At 41.7% G+C, this 19,147-nt stretch overlaps 1 long non-coding RNA gene across 2 annotated transcripts in view; it reads left to right on the top strand.

Moving 5' to 3' along the window:
* LOC120098149 (uncharacterized) overlaps positions 1-19,147 on the top strand; it is a 33,847-nt gene that overhangs the window by 2,786 nt on the left and 11,914 nt on the right. Inside the window, exon 3 of one of the 2 annotated variants that reach the window (NR_190683.1) lies at positions 13,945-14,790. The exons of the other annotated variant lie outside the window; for it this stretch is intronic. This is a non-coding gene — a long non-coding RNA (uncharacterized LOC120098149). Of the gene's footprint in view, positions 1-13,944; positions 14,791-19,147 lie in introns of those variants that run through there. 2 annotated transcript variants of the gene reach the window in all.

Here is a 19,147-nt window from a genome sequence, read left to right on the forward strand (position 1 = left end):
AGAAATATTCAGAGACCTGGGAGGAGTTCCCTGGTGTTTTTCTGGTTTTTATGACGACTCTATTTGTTTATCTCATCCGTCACTCTTTCTAGGTACTTCCAACCGCAGGAAATGATCTGAAAGGGCCAGATATTAGGTTATGTTTAAGGTCATGTTAAAAAAAAAAAAACAACAGTGGCAACCTCCCAAAGAAAAGATGTGCTTCTGAGCGTGGGATGTGTTGGGTCACTGGGTCATTGCTGACTACCTCCAGGCCAATCATTGTAGGAGGAAACAGAATTATAAGCCTGTTCCACCAGGAAAGAATGGACCTCAGAAACCTGATTTCTATATCTCCTTTGACATTTTCAAAAACTCTGCTCTTGTGCCAGACATTTAGAGGAGAGTGAAAAAAATTTCAGAGGGAAAAAGTGCTTGTTTGTTTTAAGCTTTGCTCAAGTAATCCACTTATGCCGTTTACATTAGTTAAACAACCTTTCCATGTAAACACTATTAATTATGTAGTATAAGAGTCAAATAAAAATGCTAAAAAATAAAACTAATTGTAGAATAAATTAGTGTAGCTTGAGTGCCCATACATTATAGAGAAAATGCGGAGTTTTACAGGGACGGGTGTGTGATTTCTCTATCGTTTGAGTTATAGGATGGAACCAACAGAAGTGACATTTCACAGATGGATACCAAAGCTGTTAAAGTTTCAACTCTTACTGGCAGTGAAATTACAGTTTTCACAGGGGCCTTGACTCCAGCTTCTCTCTTTATCCATCTTTAAAAGACGGTGAGATGAGATGAGGTTTGAGTGTTCCATGGGTCTCCCCAGAAGATCTGTTAGAACCAGACCAGAGTTGTCAACTCCAGAATCAGTAGCCTCCAACCTCGTTTTGAGTATAATAACAGGGCTTGTGTCTGTGCCGAAGGAAATGAACTGATGTGCTGCCTGCTAGCCACAAAGAAAAAGGGTCAGGAACTGAAGCTGCTGAAAGAATGGGGTCTCGTAGACATTGTGGTGACACCAGTGTAGCAGTGTAGACTCATATCACCATTTGTTAATTAACTGCTTACAATTCAATTCCTCATAACAGGATTTATATATATATATATATATATATATATATATATATATATATATATATATATATCTCCACTTTACAGACAAGGCTTAGAGAAGATCACAAATGGCATGGAGTTGGAAAGCATTTCTTCCCACCTGTATTTTCTGCCACCTTATTCATGTTTTTAAATGTGAAGCAAAGAACTATGGCTTATTTCAAAACAATATTTTAGAATATTTGAACACTTTTAGATCATTTCCTTAGGGAGAGTTTATTTTACCTTGGGAGGCAGGAAATGGTTTTGAGACGGGAAACGTTTTTCATTTTTATGGTAAGCCCGTCTGTTAAAATCACTAAAGCCGGATCATGTAAGAGTCCAGGGTTCTCACAGCATGAAGAGGATACAGAGCATCCCCTGGCTCTCTGATGCATACCCACACCATCAGGGAGGCCTGTTCAGACAGACAGGGCAACTAGCCAACAGGAAGAACTTCTCTTCAAACACACTCTGCCATGTTATTCTCAAGTATGTCTAACAGCTTCCTGCTTAGAAGAATTTTGGAGTACATTTTTTTTCAAATGATGAAAATTTGACCCTCCTTCAGAGAGAGATAATAAAAAAAATTAGCCATACCATCTGCTATGTATGTTCAGCATAAATTAAAGAGAAATTGTCTTTATTTATTCAGAGTAATGCTTCCAGCCTTAAGCACTGAAACTACAGTACTAAAATAAACATTCATGTCTCCTGTAGTGGAACTCATAGTCCAACAAGGGAGATCGATGGTAGCCCAATGGCCATGTTAATAAGTATTTCCTACTAGGCTTGGTGGAACACCTCACTGGTGATCTCAGCACTTAGGAGGCTGAGACAGGAGAATGAAGAGGCAGATGCCAGCCTGTGCCACAAACAAAGAGACCCTATCTCAAAACAAAACAAAACAAAACAAAACAAAACAAAACAAAACAAAATAGTATTTATTGTAACTATCTCCTTCTTCAAGGAGGGTAATGTTTGTAACTAACATACTAAAAAGAGAGTGGAGATGATATATACTGTATTTATACACATTTTGCTTTTTACTTAAAACACATACGCATCTAGTTGCCAAATTTGGTCTAGCTAAGATGCCTTGTTTGAGGACTGGTGTAGTAACCTATGTGTTACTTTATCTTTCTTGTAAAAAGCCCACTCAAAATTATATATTATGTACAATTTTCAGTTTCAGCTACTTTAAAAATGAAAGATATGAAGACGCTGTGAAGTAAATTTTTAATTGCATTCATTTAGATTTTATTATCCACACAATCGTTTACACTTCTCTCACTTAGAACTAATTTAAGAACGATTCCCACCTACTTCCTGGACTTTGCGTGTCTTTCTAAAGCATTTAACTTAGCTTTCATGGAAACAACAACTCTCCTTTTATGCCCATATTCAAACAGTTGTGTGATACTTAATTAAACTATATAATTATAGTAATCAAGTACAACTGTCATAAACAGGTTTGAGAACAAAAATAAGCCACTCTGAGTACGGAACTCAGCTGGTGCGAGTGGGGTAACAGGGATCCCAGGCAGGCAGAACCCACAAGTGAGCATCTATCTCATTCTGGACAGCCAGTCAATACATCTTACTAAGGGATTTGAAAACATCAGATAAGTCCCAGAGGAGCTCAATTAAAAGAGCTTCTATTATAATTAAAAATTAATAAATATTTCAAGGAAAAGCAATAGGTGCCATAAAGGTCGGGAGATGCCTCTTGCCTTGGGAAGTCAGGAAAGGCCTCAGAGAACCTCACACTTGAGCTGAGAGGGAAGCCTTTTAGATTCATCTCAGAGAGGGGCTGGGGCAGGAGTAAGGAGGGGGAGTGCAGCACCATCGTGGCAGCTGTTTGAGAACTGGGGGAGTATGTGTTGGAAATGAGGAACTGAAAGGAGCCAGTGGTTGTGTGGAGACCAGGCAGAGGACTGGTACAGGGCAAGGTAGTGGGAAGACAGACCACTTCTTGACAGCCCTTACTCCAGTTGTTCTCCACCTTACTTTTTTTTTTTTTTTTTTTTTTGGAGGATAGGAAACTTGTTTTTAATGTGACAGTTTAAATTGACATACCATAAATTTGGATTTAGAGTACAGTGCTATGAATTTCAACATACAGACATGCACCCAGCACCATAATTAAGATGTAAAACAATTCTGTTACCCCTAGGCATGTTGTGCTCAGGCTTACAGTGTCCAGCTCCTACCTGTCCTCCTGCCCTACTGTCCTGCTGTCCTGCTGCCCTACTGTCACTCCTGGGTCTCAGATCTGTCCTTTCAAGTGGTCTTCTTTTGATTTTTTTTTTTTTAGCCCTGGCTGGTCTGAAACTCTCTATATAGACCAGAATGACTTTGAACTCATGATCTGCCCTCCTGCCAACCATCTCCCAAGTGCTGGGATTACAGGCACAACGGAAGCATGTCCAGTATGGTTTTGTCCTTTTGAGACTGTCATATAAATGGAACCTGACACTACAAGCCTTCTTCGAATGGCTTCTTTCACTCAGCATACAATCTTTACAAGCTGTCCATGGGTATCATGATTGGCAAGGCTCAGGGAAGGGTCAGGAAGCTGTGGGAAGGAACTGTGAGTGGTTCTGAGGTAGAAAGAGAAGGAATCTGGTGCTGTAACCTCTCTGGGAATTCCATTCCTTTATTCTTTTATGCAGTTATTTATTGAGCATCAAATAGGTGCAAGACACTGGTTTAGGGGACGAAAAGTGTAGTAATGGACCCTAAGCCCCATCCCTTGAGCTGGAGGTATAGGTCAGTCGGAAAGGTGCCTGTGTTCATGTGTAAGGCCCTGAGTTCAGAATCTAGCACTGGGGAAAAAGATATCATCTTCACGTACCCTGAAGGGGAGCAAACATGCAAATCTTCCCAGGCTTAAATGCCAGGAGGGATGCACTCTGAGCAGCAGGGCAGATAGGAAAGAGGCTTAGACAGAGGGGTCAGAGACACTATGATCAAGGCAACTCTTATAAGGGAAAACATTTAATTGCGGTTGGCTTACAGTTTCAGAGGTTCAGTCCATTATCATCTTATCGGGAAGCATGGCAGTGTGCAGGCAGACATGGTGCTGGAGGAGCCAAGAGTTCTACATTTTGACATGTGGACAGCAAGGAGAGCCTGTCTCACACTGGTCAGACTTGAGATCACATATAGGAGACCTCAAAGTCCTGCCTCCACGGTGACACACTCTGAATAGTGCCACTTCCTATGGGCCATGCATATTCAAACCACCTCAGAAAGTCACAGAGTAAATTACATTGGACCAAAGATTAGGAAGAAATATGCAAGTAAGCCGCATAGCCCATGTGGGATCAGACAGGATAAAATCTGGGAAAGTAGTTTCCGTGTTTCAGGAGGTTATACTGTGTTCTCCACCTTCCTAATGCTGCAACCTTTTAACAGTTCTTCATGTTGTGGTGACCCCCAATCATAAAGCTGTTTTCACCGCTTCCTCATAACTGTAATTCTGCTACTGTTGTGAATTGTGATGTAGGATGGTCCCTTCGATTAGGGCCCTTCGATTCCCCAAAGGGGTCACAATCCACAGGTTGAGAAACACTGCCTTAGGCTTTGAAGAGCATGGTTGTCTTTACCCTATCCACAGTGAGAAGTTGCCAGTGCAGGTGAAGTAAAGAACTGTTGATTTTATAAAGAACAACATCTGATTTATAGAGTCTAGATCTTCAAGTCTGATGATTAGGGAACTTCTCAATGTAAATGCATCCTGGTGTCTGTCTGTCTGTCTGCCTGTCTGTCTGTCTCTGTCTCTGTCCCTCTCCCTCTCCCTCTCCCTCTCCCTCTCCCTCTCCCTCTCTCTCTCTCTCTCTCTCTCTCTCTCTCTCTCTCTCTCACACACACACACACACATACACACACACGTCTTAATGTCTTAACTTCTGGCTCCAGGATTTCTCTTGGGGAGGTAGATGTGCTTATTGAAGAAACTGCATCCACCAGCAGCTTGTGGGTCAAAGATGAGCATCTAAGGGCAAATGTCAGGACAGTAAAAGGGATGCTAAATACGTCTGCGGAGAAAAACAAGAGAGAGGGAGAGAGAATTTATTTCCCAGGACTTCTACAACCAAGTCCCACAAAGCGAACAGCTTAAAGCAACAGCTATTTATCAAGTTCTCTCATTTCGGAGGTTAGAAGTTGGAAACCAAAGTGTCAGCAGAGCCAAGCACACTGTGTGAGGCTCTTTCCTTGCATTCTTTTAATGCTAGTGGCCGGCAAGCCTGCCATTCCTGCTTTGCAGTGTTGTCCATGCAGCCCTGCCTCTATTGTTATCTATCTCTCTGTGACTTGATATCTATGTCTCATAAAGGATATCATTGTATCGGATTAGTATCTGCCTTAATACCTTTACCTTAGCTTGCTTACGTTTGTAAACACTCAATTTCCCGTTTACACGTATTGGGATTTGGGGCTTTAAGGTTAAACCCCAGAACCTATAACAGAATCCAAGAAAGGCAGGGGGCGGGGGAGGTAGGAAGGGTCTGAAAAACCATTCGAGGTCAGGTGTCTTGGGTGCTTTTAAGAAGTCGCTAGTGGTGGGGTGGATGAAAGCACAGATAAGGGGTTTCAAAGTACTTTTCTTACAGAATAAGATAACAAAAATGCCTCTCTACAGTACTCATGGTGGTGATTGACTCTGTCAGCTGTAGATGTGCTTGCTTTCTTTCTTTCTTTCTTTCTTTCTTTCTTTCTTTCTTTCTTTCTTTCTTTCTTTCTTTCTTTCTTTCTTTCTTTCTTTTTATTTTTTGCACCGTAGAGATGAGAAGGCAAGTAACAAATAGACTCATGGAGAAGTTCTTAGTCCCAATGTTGGAGCTGCTGGCATGAAGACTGAGATCACAGTGCAGTTCAATACAGACAGGGAATTTGGAGGAAAGACCACTGGATTTCTGAACCACCCCTCTGCACCTTTAGATAGTCATGTATGTTAGCTTCTGCTGTCCCTGGGCTGGGGTTTTGGCAGCCTTCTTTGGTTGGACTTGGACTACAACGTACAATATAATTATGAAAAAAAGAAAAACAACCTTTCCTGTCACTTGGCTCTCTCAGCCTTTTTAGGGTGCAGTGCAGGGTTTTAGCTATATTAGGAACCCCTGTGAGCTACTTTAAAACACAACAAAACCTTTCATACTCTGTTTCTCTTGCCCCAATGTTTTCTAAACCTAAAAATGGCAAGATCACAGCCTGAACGGAGAGGGAATGATCTTGGAAGTTCTGTGTTCATTCTTGTCACTGTCTCTACTCCACAGAAAACCTTCACGTTTTGTCTCTGGGTTGGAAACCGAGGCGCCGAAGCCCTTTCACTCCCTTCACTCAGGTGGGTCCCCAACTCCCAGTGAAGGAAATGATTTTCTGTAGTGAGTCCAGATGCGTGCGTTCAGTTTTATGGCTATTAGCTACCAAGTCTGAATTGTACGAAATTAAATCTGTCCTAAAGGCCTGAAGGGAAGCCAATCTTAATAATGGTTTAATGTCCTCAGAGTGAAATAGCCTGAAGTGGGGGAGGACCCACCATCTCTGTGAACACAACCCCACACTACAGCATTTCTGCTCATTTCCGTGGCTCATTTACATTGGTATTTAACCCAAATGTGATTTTAAAGCACACAGCAGCCTTCTTAAAAACCTAAGTAACTGGCAAATGGTTAGACTAATTAATAAAGCAGTTTTTAAAATTCCTGTAAGCAGCTCAAAGAAAATAAGGAACTATTCAGTGGGCAGAGGCGTTGTTAGTGGTTAATACCTCATGCCTTTGTAGGAACTTTCACCGCATGTGGTAGGTGCTTCATGAACATTGAGCTTGGTTAGGCAAAATAAAGCAAAACCAAACCAAACCAAACCAAACAAAAAGAGCAGCTGTCAAGAGGTTGAGATCCTGTGAACCAGTAAGACCATGATTGTATATTTAGGCAAGAGACCTCTTGGGTCTTTCCTGACTCGGGGAGTTTTCAATGCACTGCTCATTGGACTGTTTAGAGAATGCTCTTCCTTGGTCTCCTCATCCCAGGCATCATCTCCTGGCTAACCTTACCTTCTGACTGTGGGGAAGGACTAGTTCTTTTGATGAAACTTGTGTTCCTTTCAAGCCTTTGAAAACCAATGGATTTCCTTAGAAAGTCCTTTCTGGACACCACCTGCAGCCTGGAAAGCTGTTCTAGAAAATGTACTGTTGTCGGTGCCAAAGGTCCCCAGGGAATGGCTTCTGAGACTCCCTTTGGCTAAGTCCTATATCATGGGTTCAGGCTCCATACTTCTGTATCTGGCTCTTTCTTTTAATAAAAACATGGCCATTGTTGTGGTTAAAAATAAAAAAATGGCGGAGATGGTTCCCATGCATACCTTGGCAGTTGCACTCTCTCACTAGTTCTGGCTCCTGTGGGCCATTGGAACTAGCACTAATTATCTGAGTGGCTCTATGCTGCCCCTATCTACTTTCTGACCTGTTGTCCATGAGCCATTCCAACACAGCACCCTGTCAGGCCGCCCCGCCCTCACTCACAGCTCTCTTGGCTGGTTTGCACCATGCCAGGCATATACATCCCAATTCCATGGAGGGGCTGGTGCATCTGGCCACCCTGCATTCTCTTGAAGTCAATTAAGTCGCCCCATGAAAGAACACATCACACAATCCTCTGATCTAATTGATAAGATATAATTTGCCCATTTAGACAACACATAATCCTGTACACATGCATCCCTTAAGAACACTGTCATAACAACCTGTAATATGTGCAGAAAGGAATCTTAGCATCCGCCGCCATGTTCTCTTAGCTCCCTCTTCCCTCCAGCCTCCTCTGTCTCTCTAAAACTTTTCACCTGCCCATCCTTCCTTCTCGTTCAAAGACAGGCTTCGTTCTATCCTGTACCTGCCTTTACCTGCATAATGACATCAACCTACAGGGCATTTATTTATATCTTATTTGTATGTGTTTGTCTGCACAGATGTATGTATGCCACATGTGTGCTTACTGCCCATAAAGGCTGGAAGAGGGTATTGGATTCCTTGGGACTAAAGTTTACAGGTGGTTGAGAGCCACTGCATGGGAGCTGGGAATTAAACTCAGCTCCTCTTCAGGGCTATCAACCACTCTTGGCAGCTCACTCCTCTCTTCAGAGACCTGCAGATGGCTCTTTACCATCATGTCTGCTTTGCCCTTATTGGTTCTTTCAACCCCCTTCTAAGAGAGGTATCCAGTCAACGTCAAAGGTGTTAGGCTTCTATGACACACCTGCATGGGTCATATTCCAAGCCAAAGGCCATCTCATATTTCTATTCAAACTCTTAAAAGCTACCATACATTCAAAAGATTAGAACGCCAAGAAAAACTGTCTCAGCTTAGACAGTTGATTTTTGGTTTTGTTTTGTTTTCTTCAAGACAGGGTTTCTCTGTGTAACCCTGGCTGTTCTGGAACATACTCTGTAGACCAAGCTGTCCTTGAAGTCATAGAGATCCCTCTGTCTTTGCTTCCCAAGTGCTGGCCACTGCAACTGGGCTGACATGAAACATTCTTGAGTTCTAAATATTTCCTCCTTCCCTCCCTCCCTCCCTCCCTCCCTCCCTCCCTCCCTCCCTCTCTTACTTTCTTCCTTCCTTCCTCCCTTCCCCATTTTTCTTTCTTTCTTCCTTTTTATTGTAAAAATTTAAAAGCTTCTTTAAGAGTGGCAACAACTTTCTGGAAAAAAGCAGGAAAGATAAATGATAACAATATGGCGGCAGATATGTATGGGAGAAAGAACTGGGGGTCAGCTATTCTCATTCATCAACAGGAGGAAATGGCTTACGCTTGGTAGAATAAAGGGAATTTAAGAAACAACTCATCATAAGTACAAAGAAACTTGGGCATTGTTTCCCTGGATTGCTGGTGATAACTTAATTATAGTGTGGTTATATTTCTTATTTTGTAACTTAATTAGTTAAGGTGTTTCTGTGCCATTTTTCTCTCTTCCTGAGCATATCTCTGTCTGTATGTGTGCATTTTCATCTGAATATTCATGTGTGTGTGCACGAATGTGTGTATGCCTCTGTGTGTGTGCGCAAAGGAACAAAAGAAGACAATAGTAGAGGCGTATGTTCCCAGCTTCATTAAGCTGAGAAAAACTGAAAACCAAGAGTTGCTCTCTCTGCTACAGCTTGTCTGCTATGCTCAGGTGGACGGTCACCTTGAAGATTCCTACTTACAGGCTTTTATTTTGTTTTTTTCTTCACAACAGTCCCAGTTCACAGTTATTTGTAGCTTCTTGGTGTATGTAGCGCTCTCTCCCTTTTGATCACCATTGACTCTAACTCGGGCAGATGAGGGCGAAATTTAACCCTGTGGAATAGTTCACGTGTGCTCTATCTATCCTTTATTGTCACTCACACGTTGTCTGCTTGTATATTGTCTCTCATCACTTACATGACGTCATCTTCCCTCCTTGGCTGGGGGAGGGGGAGGGGCTCTCAAGTTACTTCGTTATCTGATGTTTGTGGATAATCTTCAGGCCACACAGTCTCCACCTTCTGGGTTCTGCAGTTCAGTGGTACTGTGACCTTCAGTAGCTGGCGAGCTGCTAAGTAGGGCAAGGGAAGCATTTATAGAAAGGAAACAACACATGGCTTCCAAGAAAACTGCATGAAACGTTATCTATTGTGACTAGATGAATTACATATTCATGAACACTGAGAAACGAAGACTATTTCCCTTGCCAACCACTCACCTTGGCTGAGCGCAACGTCTGGCAAACAATGCAAAACTATGGCTCTCTTCTCTGTTTACCTGGCCAGTAAGCATGCTGCATGATTAGAGATTTCTGTAACATGTTGTGGGAGGAAAGCTGGGAAGAGACATTCCCAAAGAAAACAGAATTCCATCATCATTGCTCTCCTATTTTACATCAGTGGCTGTTTATTGACTAGCCACTGCTCTCAAATTATCCCAACAAAGTTGTAGTATTTTCTGTATTATTGGGAAAGGAATTTACTGGCTGCAAAGGAAGTTTCCACACAAATACTGTGAGGATCTTCCTCCACTCCTTTAAGTAGACTGTTTAGCTGTTTTGTGTACAACTACATACAAGTTTTGATGGTTCTATTTTTTGTTAATTCCCATTAGCAGAGAATTATGGAAACTCTCCCTATTTTATCAATAGGAAAACTGAAGACAGAAGTGCTAAGTGATTTCCCAGGGGACATTATTACTGGCAGAACCAGGGAGAACATTGCTGCATTGCTCTCTCTTAGCTCTTGGTTCATATTTATTCCACCAGAACACCACACTCATGTGGATTTAATTTTAGTTTTACTATGTCAGGACCAATAATGGCCAAAAATAATTGGACTTTTAAAATGGGGGAATCGGGCTCTCTATCCTGCCTGTCTTTAGCTTAGCCCCTTTCTCTATCCCAGGTGTTCTTCATCTTAATACTTTTTGCTGATCAAGTGAGTGTAATGGCTCATTACAACCGCAACCCATACAATGTTCCTGGCTCCTCTACTACATATGCTGGTATGAGACTCCTTTGCAGCTAGGTTTCTGGATGTGACTTTGGGCTTTTTTTTTTTTTTTTAAGATTTATTTATTTTATGTATATGAGTACACTGTAGCTGTTTTCAGACACACCAGAAGAGGGAACCAGGTCCCATTACAGATGGTTACGAGCCATTATGTAGTTGCTGGGAATTGAACTCAGGACCTCTGGAAGAGCAGTCAGTGCTCTTAACTGCTGAGTCATCTCTCCAGCCCCAACTTTGGGCTCTTTTAAGCAGCTACATTCCCTCAAGACAAATTCAGACCTGAGTTAAATAGTGAGAACAATCATAGTCTGTTAGCTTTTATTCCTATTTCCTACTCCTAAGTGAGAAAGTCATGTGGACTAACTGGTACTACCCATGAAGAATTGCAAATAAAGCATATTCCTGGAACCAGTGGATGCACTGGCAAACATCTTGAGTTTCAGGACTCCTAAAGATGCCAGAGAAGGCAGCTGCCATTGGGGTTATTGTACTTGAGTATTGTTCAGGACTCATTTCTTCAGAGTCCTACAGAAACTGTCTCTTCTGATCTTAAGATTTCATTAACATTTAATTCACTAAATCTCTTTCCACTGAAATTTGCTAGAGTGGTTTCTCAGAGCTGTCACAGGGTCATAACTGATCACCCATCAGCCCTCTGCACCTTGAGTCGTCAATCTGTGATCTAACACACACTTGAACTTTTAAATGCCCCCCCCCCAGTCTCCCACACCCAGACTACAAGGTTATTCATCTTAGTCCTACTCTGATTGGGTTATGCCTAGCACGTTTCCTTTGAAAAAGTGAGAATGACTAAATGCATAGGAGCAGACACCCTGTGATGCTTTTATCATGTGAGAATGAAAAACTTGGTAAAAATGTACATATGCCATTAACATATTTTATATAAAAACTGTGGAAATGGCACACACTTTTTAGCCTGATATTAATCATTACTTCTTACTTAAACAGTCAAATGGGATTTGCTGCTTGGCAGTTAAGTATTTGCTGTCCCTGGAAGACTAGAAATGCACATTGATGAATGTGAGCTTCTTCTCCTGCCTCCTGCCTCTCACTCACTCATTTCTTCTTGAGCAAATTCTGAACAGGTGCTACTAGATGCCTCATTAACTGCACAGAGCCGTAGAAACCATGGGTAAGACGATTCCTTGCCAGAAAGTAAGCCTTTCGTTCCTTAAACACTGCATTGGACCAAAGTCATTGTGATTCATTCTGTGTTGCCACCAGCGACAGATACTGGCTTAAGATGCCAAGAGCTTGAATTGATGTTCTGTCTTACCTTTTTGTTCTGTTCCTCCTTTCTTGCTATTCAGTGTGCTTGCTGTCATTTTTCTGTTTATTTATATGTTTTGTTTTCCCATTAATATTTATTAAGTACCTACAGGTTGCATTGTAAGTCTTGCATATTCTCTCTCTCTCTCTCTCTCTCTCTCTCTCTCTCTCTCCTTTAAAGGACTTATTTACAACTCATTTACTTCTTTAATTGATTAATTTTTTTGTAAAAAAAATAATTTGAGGCTGGGTCTCAGCTGTAGTTCAGGTTAGTGCTGAACTCTCTGTGTACCTTAGGCTGGACTTGGACTTTTGTGATCCTCCCAAGCCCTCCCCAGTCCCTGAGTCCTGGAATTACAAGTATGAGTCACCACACCCAGCTCATTCTCTAAGTATCACTAAAATGTTCTGAGATCTGGAGTCACTAAGATACCCGTCCTATTAGGGGGTTTGAGGGGATAGAAATGTCCCTGGAGGTCATGCAGCAGGCCATGGAGGAGTGTTGCTTTGCTGAAATCAGTTGTTGTTGTTTGGACACAGTTGTTGTCCAAATACCCTGTTTTCTACCGTAACAATACGGATTGAGACAATAAGAAGCTATTGTGAGCCAGGGTATTACGTACGTGTTGCCAACAGAAGGAGTGTCTTGGAGAGAGGTGGAAAATCCTTCAACTTAATAATGAAAGATATTTCTCTATAAAACACCCACACAGAGAGTGCAGGCAAACCTCATCTGGTGATGACAAATCTCTTTGGAATTAACAAAGCCACTGCAGCCATCAGGAGAGGTGACACCTACAGCTCTCTGACCTGACCTGATGGCATCTATAGGCATGATATTGGACAATGTGTCTAAGTAGGAACAGCCACTAGAAGGGGCTAGAATAGACAAATATTGTAGGAATAAAATAAAATGGGTATTGATTTAAGGGATTAGGGAGGAGAGAAGCATGGAGAGGCCATGGAGGAGTGTTGCTCTGGCTTGCTCTTCCTTTCTTGCTTAACTCTGCTTTCTCATCGAACACAGGGTCATCAGCTCAGGGGTGACACAACTCACAATGGGCGAGGCTCCATCATCAATTACTAATTAAGAAAATGCCCTAGATGCTTGCCTGCTTTATAACCCGATCTCATAAAGGCATTTTTCAATTGAGGTTCCTTCATCTCAGATGACTTTAGTCTGTGTAAAGTTGACATATCCAAGACAGGGGGAGAATGGGAGATAGGATCATGGTGGCGTGGTTTCTCTGTGTACCAGAGAGCAAAATATTGCAAAACTGATAGAACTACACAGAAGGACATATTTTCTGACAGTCAGAGCTTGTCTAATAATGAGGTGAATTACGCTGGAAGGTCAGTAGCTCTTTGTCGCCAGAGATACTCGAAGAAGATGGTCACCTGTCAAAAGTATGATCCAGGAGCCTTCCATATGGAGAATGTAGCTATCAAGTTGTTAGGCTAATGCTAGGTGGAGTAGCAGGCTGCCCCCAAGAAATCTGTGGTAGAATCCAGAGAAGCCTTTTCAATACAGTTCTGGACCAGAGCAGCAGACTCCATAGAAGAAGGTGCATTTGTATTTATCTAAAGAGAAAGAAAAATTACTAGTTTTTAATATTAGTAAACCATATAGCCTGGGACATGCTAGCAAGGGCTAGCATCCTCTAACACCAAAGGCTGTTCCAGTTATCTTCATTTGTTCATTCATATCACTTCGTTTCCATGTACTGTAGTCAGTTTGGGCATTGTTAATGAAAGTTATGGACTATACCATCTTAGATAGCAGAATTACAAATAGAATCTCTCTGATGATTTTAATGCAGGGGATAACTGCTTCATAATTTATTGTGTCACAAAGAGGTTTGTGGATCATATTGGAGTAAGTTAACATTGTCCAATTGTGCTTTTAATTGTTTTTGACAAGAGACATATATGACTATGCTGTTCTTCTGTGATGACAAAGGACTGTTAGTGGTGGGCATCTTAGAAAAATATACAAACAAAGCTGCACACTTAACAGGATCCACTTTTTTGTATGATCCAGGCAGGTTCTACTCTAACTGAGCTCACCAACTGCTCATCACCAGGCTTAAGAAAGCAGAAAAAGACACTAACTCACTCCATGGATAGATGAGGAACTAGAAACCCAGAAGAAGGAAGAGACTTCACCACAACCACAAAAGGAGCTAAGAAAAGAAGGGAAGGCTGCAATGAAGGCGTTTAATTAGTCAATTAAACTGGCATCGCCTTTTTAAGAGGAGAAATCATTTAAAGATTTTTTTTTTGTGTTTGTGGCAGAGAACATATTTTGATCATAATGACCAAATAATGTTTCAATCATTCATGTTATTTTTGCTGCCAAGGCTGCCTGGATATAATCTTTAAGCATCATGATGGTGTAAACCTACAAAATAGAGTAATCGGATTTCAAAACTGGTTTAAAATTAGTTTCCATGTATTTCAAAGAACTCATTTAGTAAATAAATAAAAATGCAGCAAGTTCTAAGTTGTTGGGGGGAAATACTAGGAAAGGAAAAAAATGAAGCTAATGAAGCTCATCAGTGGATTTTGACAAAAACCTTTCAAAATTGGCAGGTGGCATGTAGAAGCTCCATGTTGTATGAAGGCAGCCAACACTGCTCCTTCCTTTCCTCTAGTTTTGGGATGGATACATGTTATTGAAGAATCTTTCTCAAAAATAAAAACCATGACATATGCACTGGACTTTAAAATCCCTGTATCCCCAAAATACCAAGAAAGAGTCTTAAAAAAAAATAAGGATACAGTCTATTGCATTCTTCTTAGTTCCACAATGTTATCACTTTTAGGGAGACTATATCTTCTTTGTTCCTCATAGCACGATAAAGTAAAAATCATCTTAAAATATTTACTTCTATGTCATCTGTACAGTCTTTGTCCTTTGAATGTGTTATAGTGCTTGTGACATGTCGGTTCAGTAGTGTATATATATAGCTTGCAACTGATCACATAAAAGCAACAGAGCACCTTTTCAAATACCTTACTGATATAAAGACTCGGTCAGATGCATTTGGAGTTTATCAGCTGTGGGTTTTTAAGGTTCTCCCCATCCCTGAAGTTTCCAGTATTTGATTTAAAGATAAATAACAGGACCAGTAGGTGAGAAAATACAGATTGTTAACAGAAGATATTCTAGCAAAGGCAAGGGATATCCCATTATCCAACTTGTTTCCCAAACTCACATTAAGCGTGTGCACAACACGCACCCACACCCACCAAACACTCAAAACAACATTGCTAAAGACCCACACTTCTAAGGGAGCCACCTTGATTTAAGACTTGGAGCTATCCGTGTTTTGGACATCTAATGCACTGTTGGTGCTCAATAAATAACAAATTGTGATATTAATAATTAAGAATTGATGGTGCTGCTCCTATGAAACGATTTTCCGAAGAATTATTCCCCCTTCACTCATAAAGAAAAATGAGAGGAAGAGACAGAGCAACAGCTTTTAAGGAAATTTAGTTCGAGCTATTCTGTGTGTGCATGGTGCTCTCGCTCTTCCTCTCTGGCAAATTCAATGAATCCCTGAGTAAGACAAGACCTCAAACCAACTGAAGCAGCTTCCCCTTCCCCGCCCCCATCAATTCTTTTGTATTTCTATCCTTAGGTGGGAATGTCTAGGCTGTTGAAATTATATGATTTTAAAGTTCTTGACAAACATTAATTAACTGAGGGTTGGTCTTTGTTTGAAGAGAGTTAAGTCTCCTCGTGAATGTGTCTCCTATCATCTGCTCTTCGTCTTTGACTGTATTATTATCTGAAAGTTGTAGTATTTGATTTGCTCATGGGTTTAAGTTAGTAGTGTTTTTGAAATAGGTGGGAACCGTGGAGAGGTATATACTGCAACCCTAATAAGAAGCACCATTATAAGAGGATCTATGCCTATGTTCATGTATGTTACCCGTATCTACACAAACACACATTTATGTCCCTCTTCTAGTTGTTACCATGTTCTTTTTTTGTTTTGAAAGCCATTCATTTTGACAGTTTTGATCAGCCATACTGAACCAGATTTCATTCCTGCTGAGCTAGGGGGATTGTTGAGATTGGCTTTTTAATAGCAGAAAACCCCAAAAAACACTTCAGAAAAGTGAATTAATCCTCCTGCAGAAACAAGTGTAATTAATCGAGAGAGAAAACTGGTCTTGCATGTCAACAGAGTCCAGGGAGCTGACTGAGTGTTTATTGATTCATTACCCACTGTGAACCCCCTCCTTTTACCTACACCCCCAAAGAAGGTAGGTAACTGTGGGGACAGCAGCCATACCTGATGTATGAGCCTGGAGACCAGGTGGATCACAAACTGTTAGAGATGCTGGCCTCATGTTTGGCATAGGCCATGCACACTGTTAACTAGAAACACTTTGAACAATCTCTTAAATAATTAGCCAGGGCAGGTATATGCCTATGCAGGAATGGAGTGCAGATTTTTCTGTTGCTTAGAGAGATTTTCTATAGTAACAAAAGAACACATGTAAATTGATCCACAGCTGCAGGACGTATGCTTATTATGTGTTTTAAAGCAGGCTTCTCAGCAAACTAGTCACCTAGATAGACCCTTCTATACATGTCAGTAACCTATAAATACCCACGGTTGTCACTCAGCCTCCTGTCTTTGCACAGATCATCAGCTTTTAGAGACAGTGTTATATGGTGCCAATAATAGACTTGCATGCCAAACAGAACTTGTGTGGTCCCCCACAGGTTCACGTATTTAAGCACTTCCTTCCCAGTCGACGGTGCAGTTCAGAGAGGTTAAAGAGCTGTTAGGAGGTAGAGCCCGACTGAATGAAGCATGCCGCTGGGGATGGGCTTTGAAAGTTGATTGCCTTGCCTACTTCTAATTTACTCCCTTTGCTTTGTGTCTGTGGTTGAAGTTGCCATCTTGTAGCTTTCCTGCTTCGGCTACCTGGTGCCATGCCTCCTCTGCCACTATGGGATCTCTTTATTCCCAAACTTGTGTCTGCTCAAGGTCTTCCAGCACAGCAACAGAAAGGTAACCAATCCAGATGTCAACTGGAATCCTTCCCTAGTGATTTATTGCACACAGGAGACTGTGAGATCCTTACCATTAACATGGGAATCACAGTTCCAGCTGCTGGTGAATTGGGGTAAGTCAATATTCATGTATTAAGTCCCCAACATCGGGTTGGGGAGGTGGCTCATGGGTAAAGGCACTTGCTGTACAAGCCTGGTGAGCTGAGCTTGATCCCCCAGAATTGACATAAAAGTGAATTACAGTGGCGTCCATCTGTGATCCCAGCACTGCTACGTTGTGATATGACTTGGAGACTGGAAGATCAGCTAGAAGCTCATGGGCCAGCATGGAGTGTACTGTAGTATAGCAACGTAAGGAACAGAGGATCCTGCCCCAAAACAAAGTAGAAGAGAATGGACTTCAGAGAAGTTGTTTTGTTCATGCATGCTTCCACATTTATCTGTCCCCCAATGAACAAACAAGACCTTAGTGCCTCAGAATGTGACTGTATTTGAAGATAGAACTTTTAAAGAGGTGACTATCTATGTATGCATGTGTATATATTCATATGTATATATGTATATATATTTATATTTATATATAAAGTTCATATATAAAGTTCATATATAAAGTTATATATAAAGTTTATATTTATATAAAGTTCAAACAAGGCTACCAGGAAGCCTTTATTCCAATCTGACTGGTGTCCTATAAGAGCAAGCTGTGGACACACAGAAGGGGCATCAGAGATGCTTATGTGTATGTGCTCCACCGTGTGAAAGGGCTGAAAGAAGAGAGATCATATTCAACACTGACAGTCACAGATGACTGGTGAGCTGCCCAAGGCTGGGACTTTGCCCTCCTCACAGTGAAGGGAGGGACAGGTGCAATGACTGCAGGACACAGGAAGCCTGAGCTGAGACACTTTGAAGATGAGAAGGCTCGTCGGGCAGGCTTATACTTCTAGCTGTTTGGGAGAATGAAGCAGGGTGATCACAAGTTCAAGGACTGCCTGGGCTCCAGAGTGAGTTCAAGGACAACCAATATAACAAGATACTTTTATCTCAAAATAAAAAATAATAGATAAAGTCCTGTGATATAGTGTAGTGGTTGAACATTTGCCTAGCTATGTCTAAGGTCCTAAATTATGCGTTCCTAGTTCCCTCTCCCTCTCCCTCTCCCCCTCCCTCTCCCCCTCCCCCTCCCTCTCCCTCTCCCCCTCCCCCCTCCCCCTCCCCCTCCCCCTCCCTCTGTATGAGATGTATGACATTCTTTTTAAGCCCAGCCAAGATGTAAGCATTTCCTCTTTCTTCTTGGGAGAGGGGATGCCAAGTGAATGCTAACTAAGAGCCGCAGACACAGACACAGACGCAGACGCAGACGCAGACGCAGACACACACTAGATGAAGGCTACCTTGGAGTTATATCCACAGACTTTTATTTATTTTTGCTTTTTATTTTGAAGTAAAATATTCCACGTTACAAGGGCTGGCCTTGGACTTACTCAGTAGCTCAGGTAGACATGCTTTAAGAAAGACCTCAGAAATGTCCTCTCTCTAGTATGAATTTAGAAAGCTCGTTGGCCACCACCACTTGTATATTCATTAGTTTGACCACTACTTATTACATGCCCTCTGAGAGCGAATCCCTGAAGTGCTTTCTGAGGAGCATAATAATAATTAATGTTTTATTATGTCAAAGGCAGTTATCCAGTCCTTGTATTAGTGCTGACTTTATTTTGTGGATATTATTGAATGTCTGCCAAGCAGCACGGACAGCTCAGTGGTTTACAGGCATTCTTGCAGCCATTCTAGAGGAAGCACTCACATCCCCATTTCACAGATGAGAAAACCAAGGTCCCGAGTCACAAAGCCCACAAATGCTGAAGCCACAAGTACAGCTCAGGTTGTTCTGATCTTACGGTACATGCTTTCTTTGCCTGCACAGGAGACAATGCTGTGCCTTAGTTGAGAGCCTCTCTGCTGAGCATTGGGAGTTGCTCTGAATACAACGCGCTCTTCATAAACAACATTTATTTTCACTTCAAGCCCAGAATATTCAAATGTGCATGCCACGGAAGCCTCCCTCACTTTCCCCAGGCATTTGAGAGAATCCTGGTTACATCTGTACCTTTTGACCTTCATGTGAGTGTGTTTACCACAGCCCGACTCTGAAGAGTTGCTGGGGACTTCAGCCCAAGTCTGGCAGGAAAAGTGGGGACTGCTC

This window comes from Rattus norvegicus, chromosome 18 (genome assembly GCF_021556685.1).
Source record: "Rattus norvegicus strain SHRSP/BbbUtx chromosome 18, alternate assembly SHRSP_T2T, whole genome shotgun sequence".
NCBI classification, from domain to species: Eukaryota; Metazoa; Chordata; class Mammalia; order Rodentia; family Muridae; genus Rattus; species Rattus norvegicus.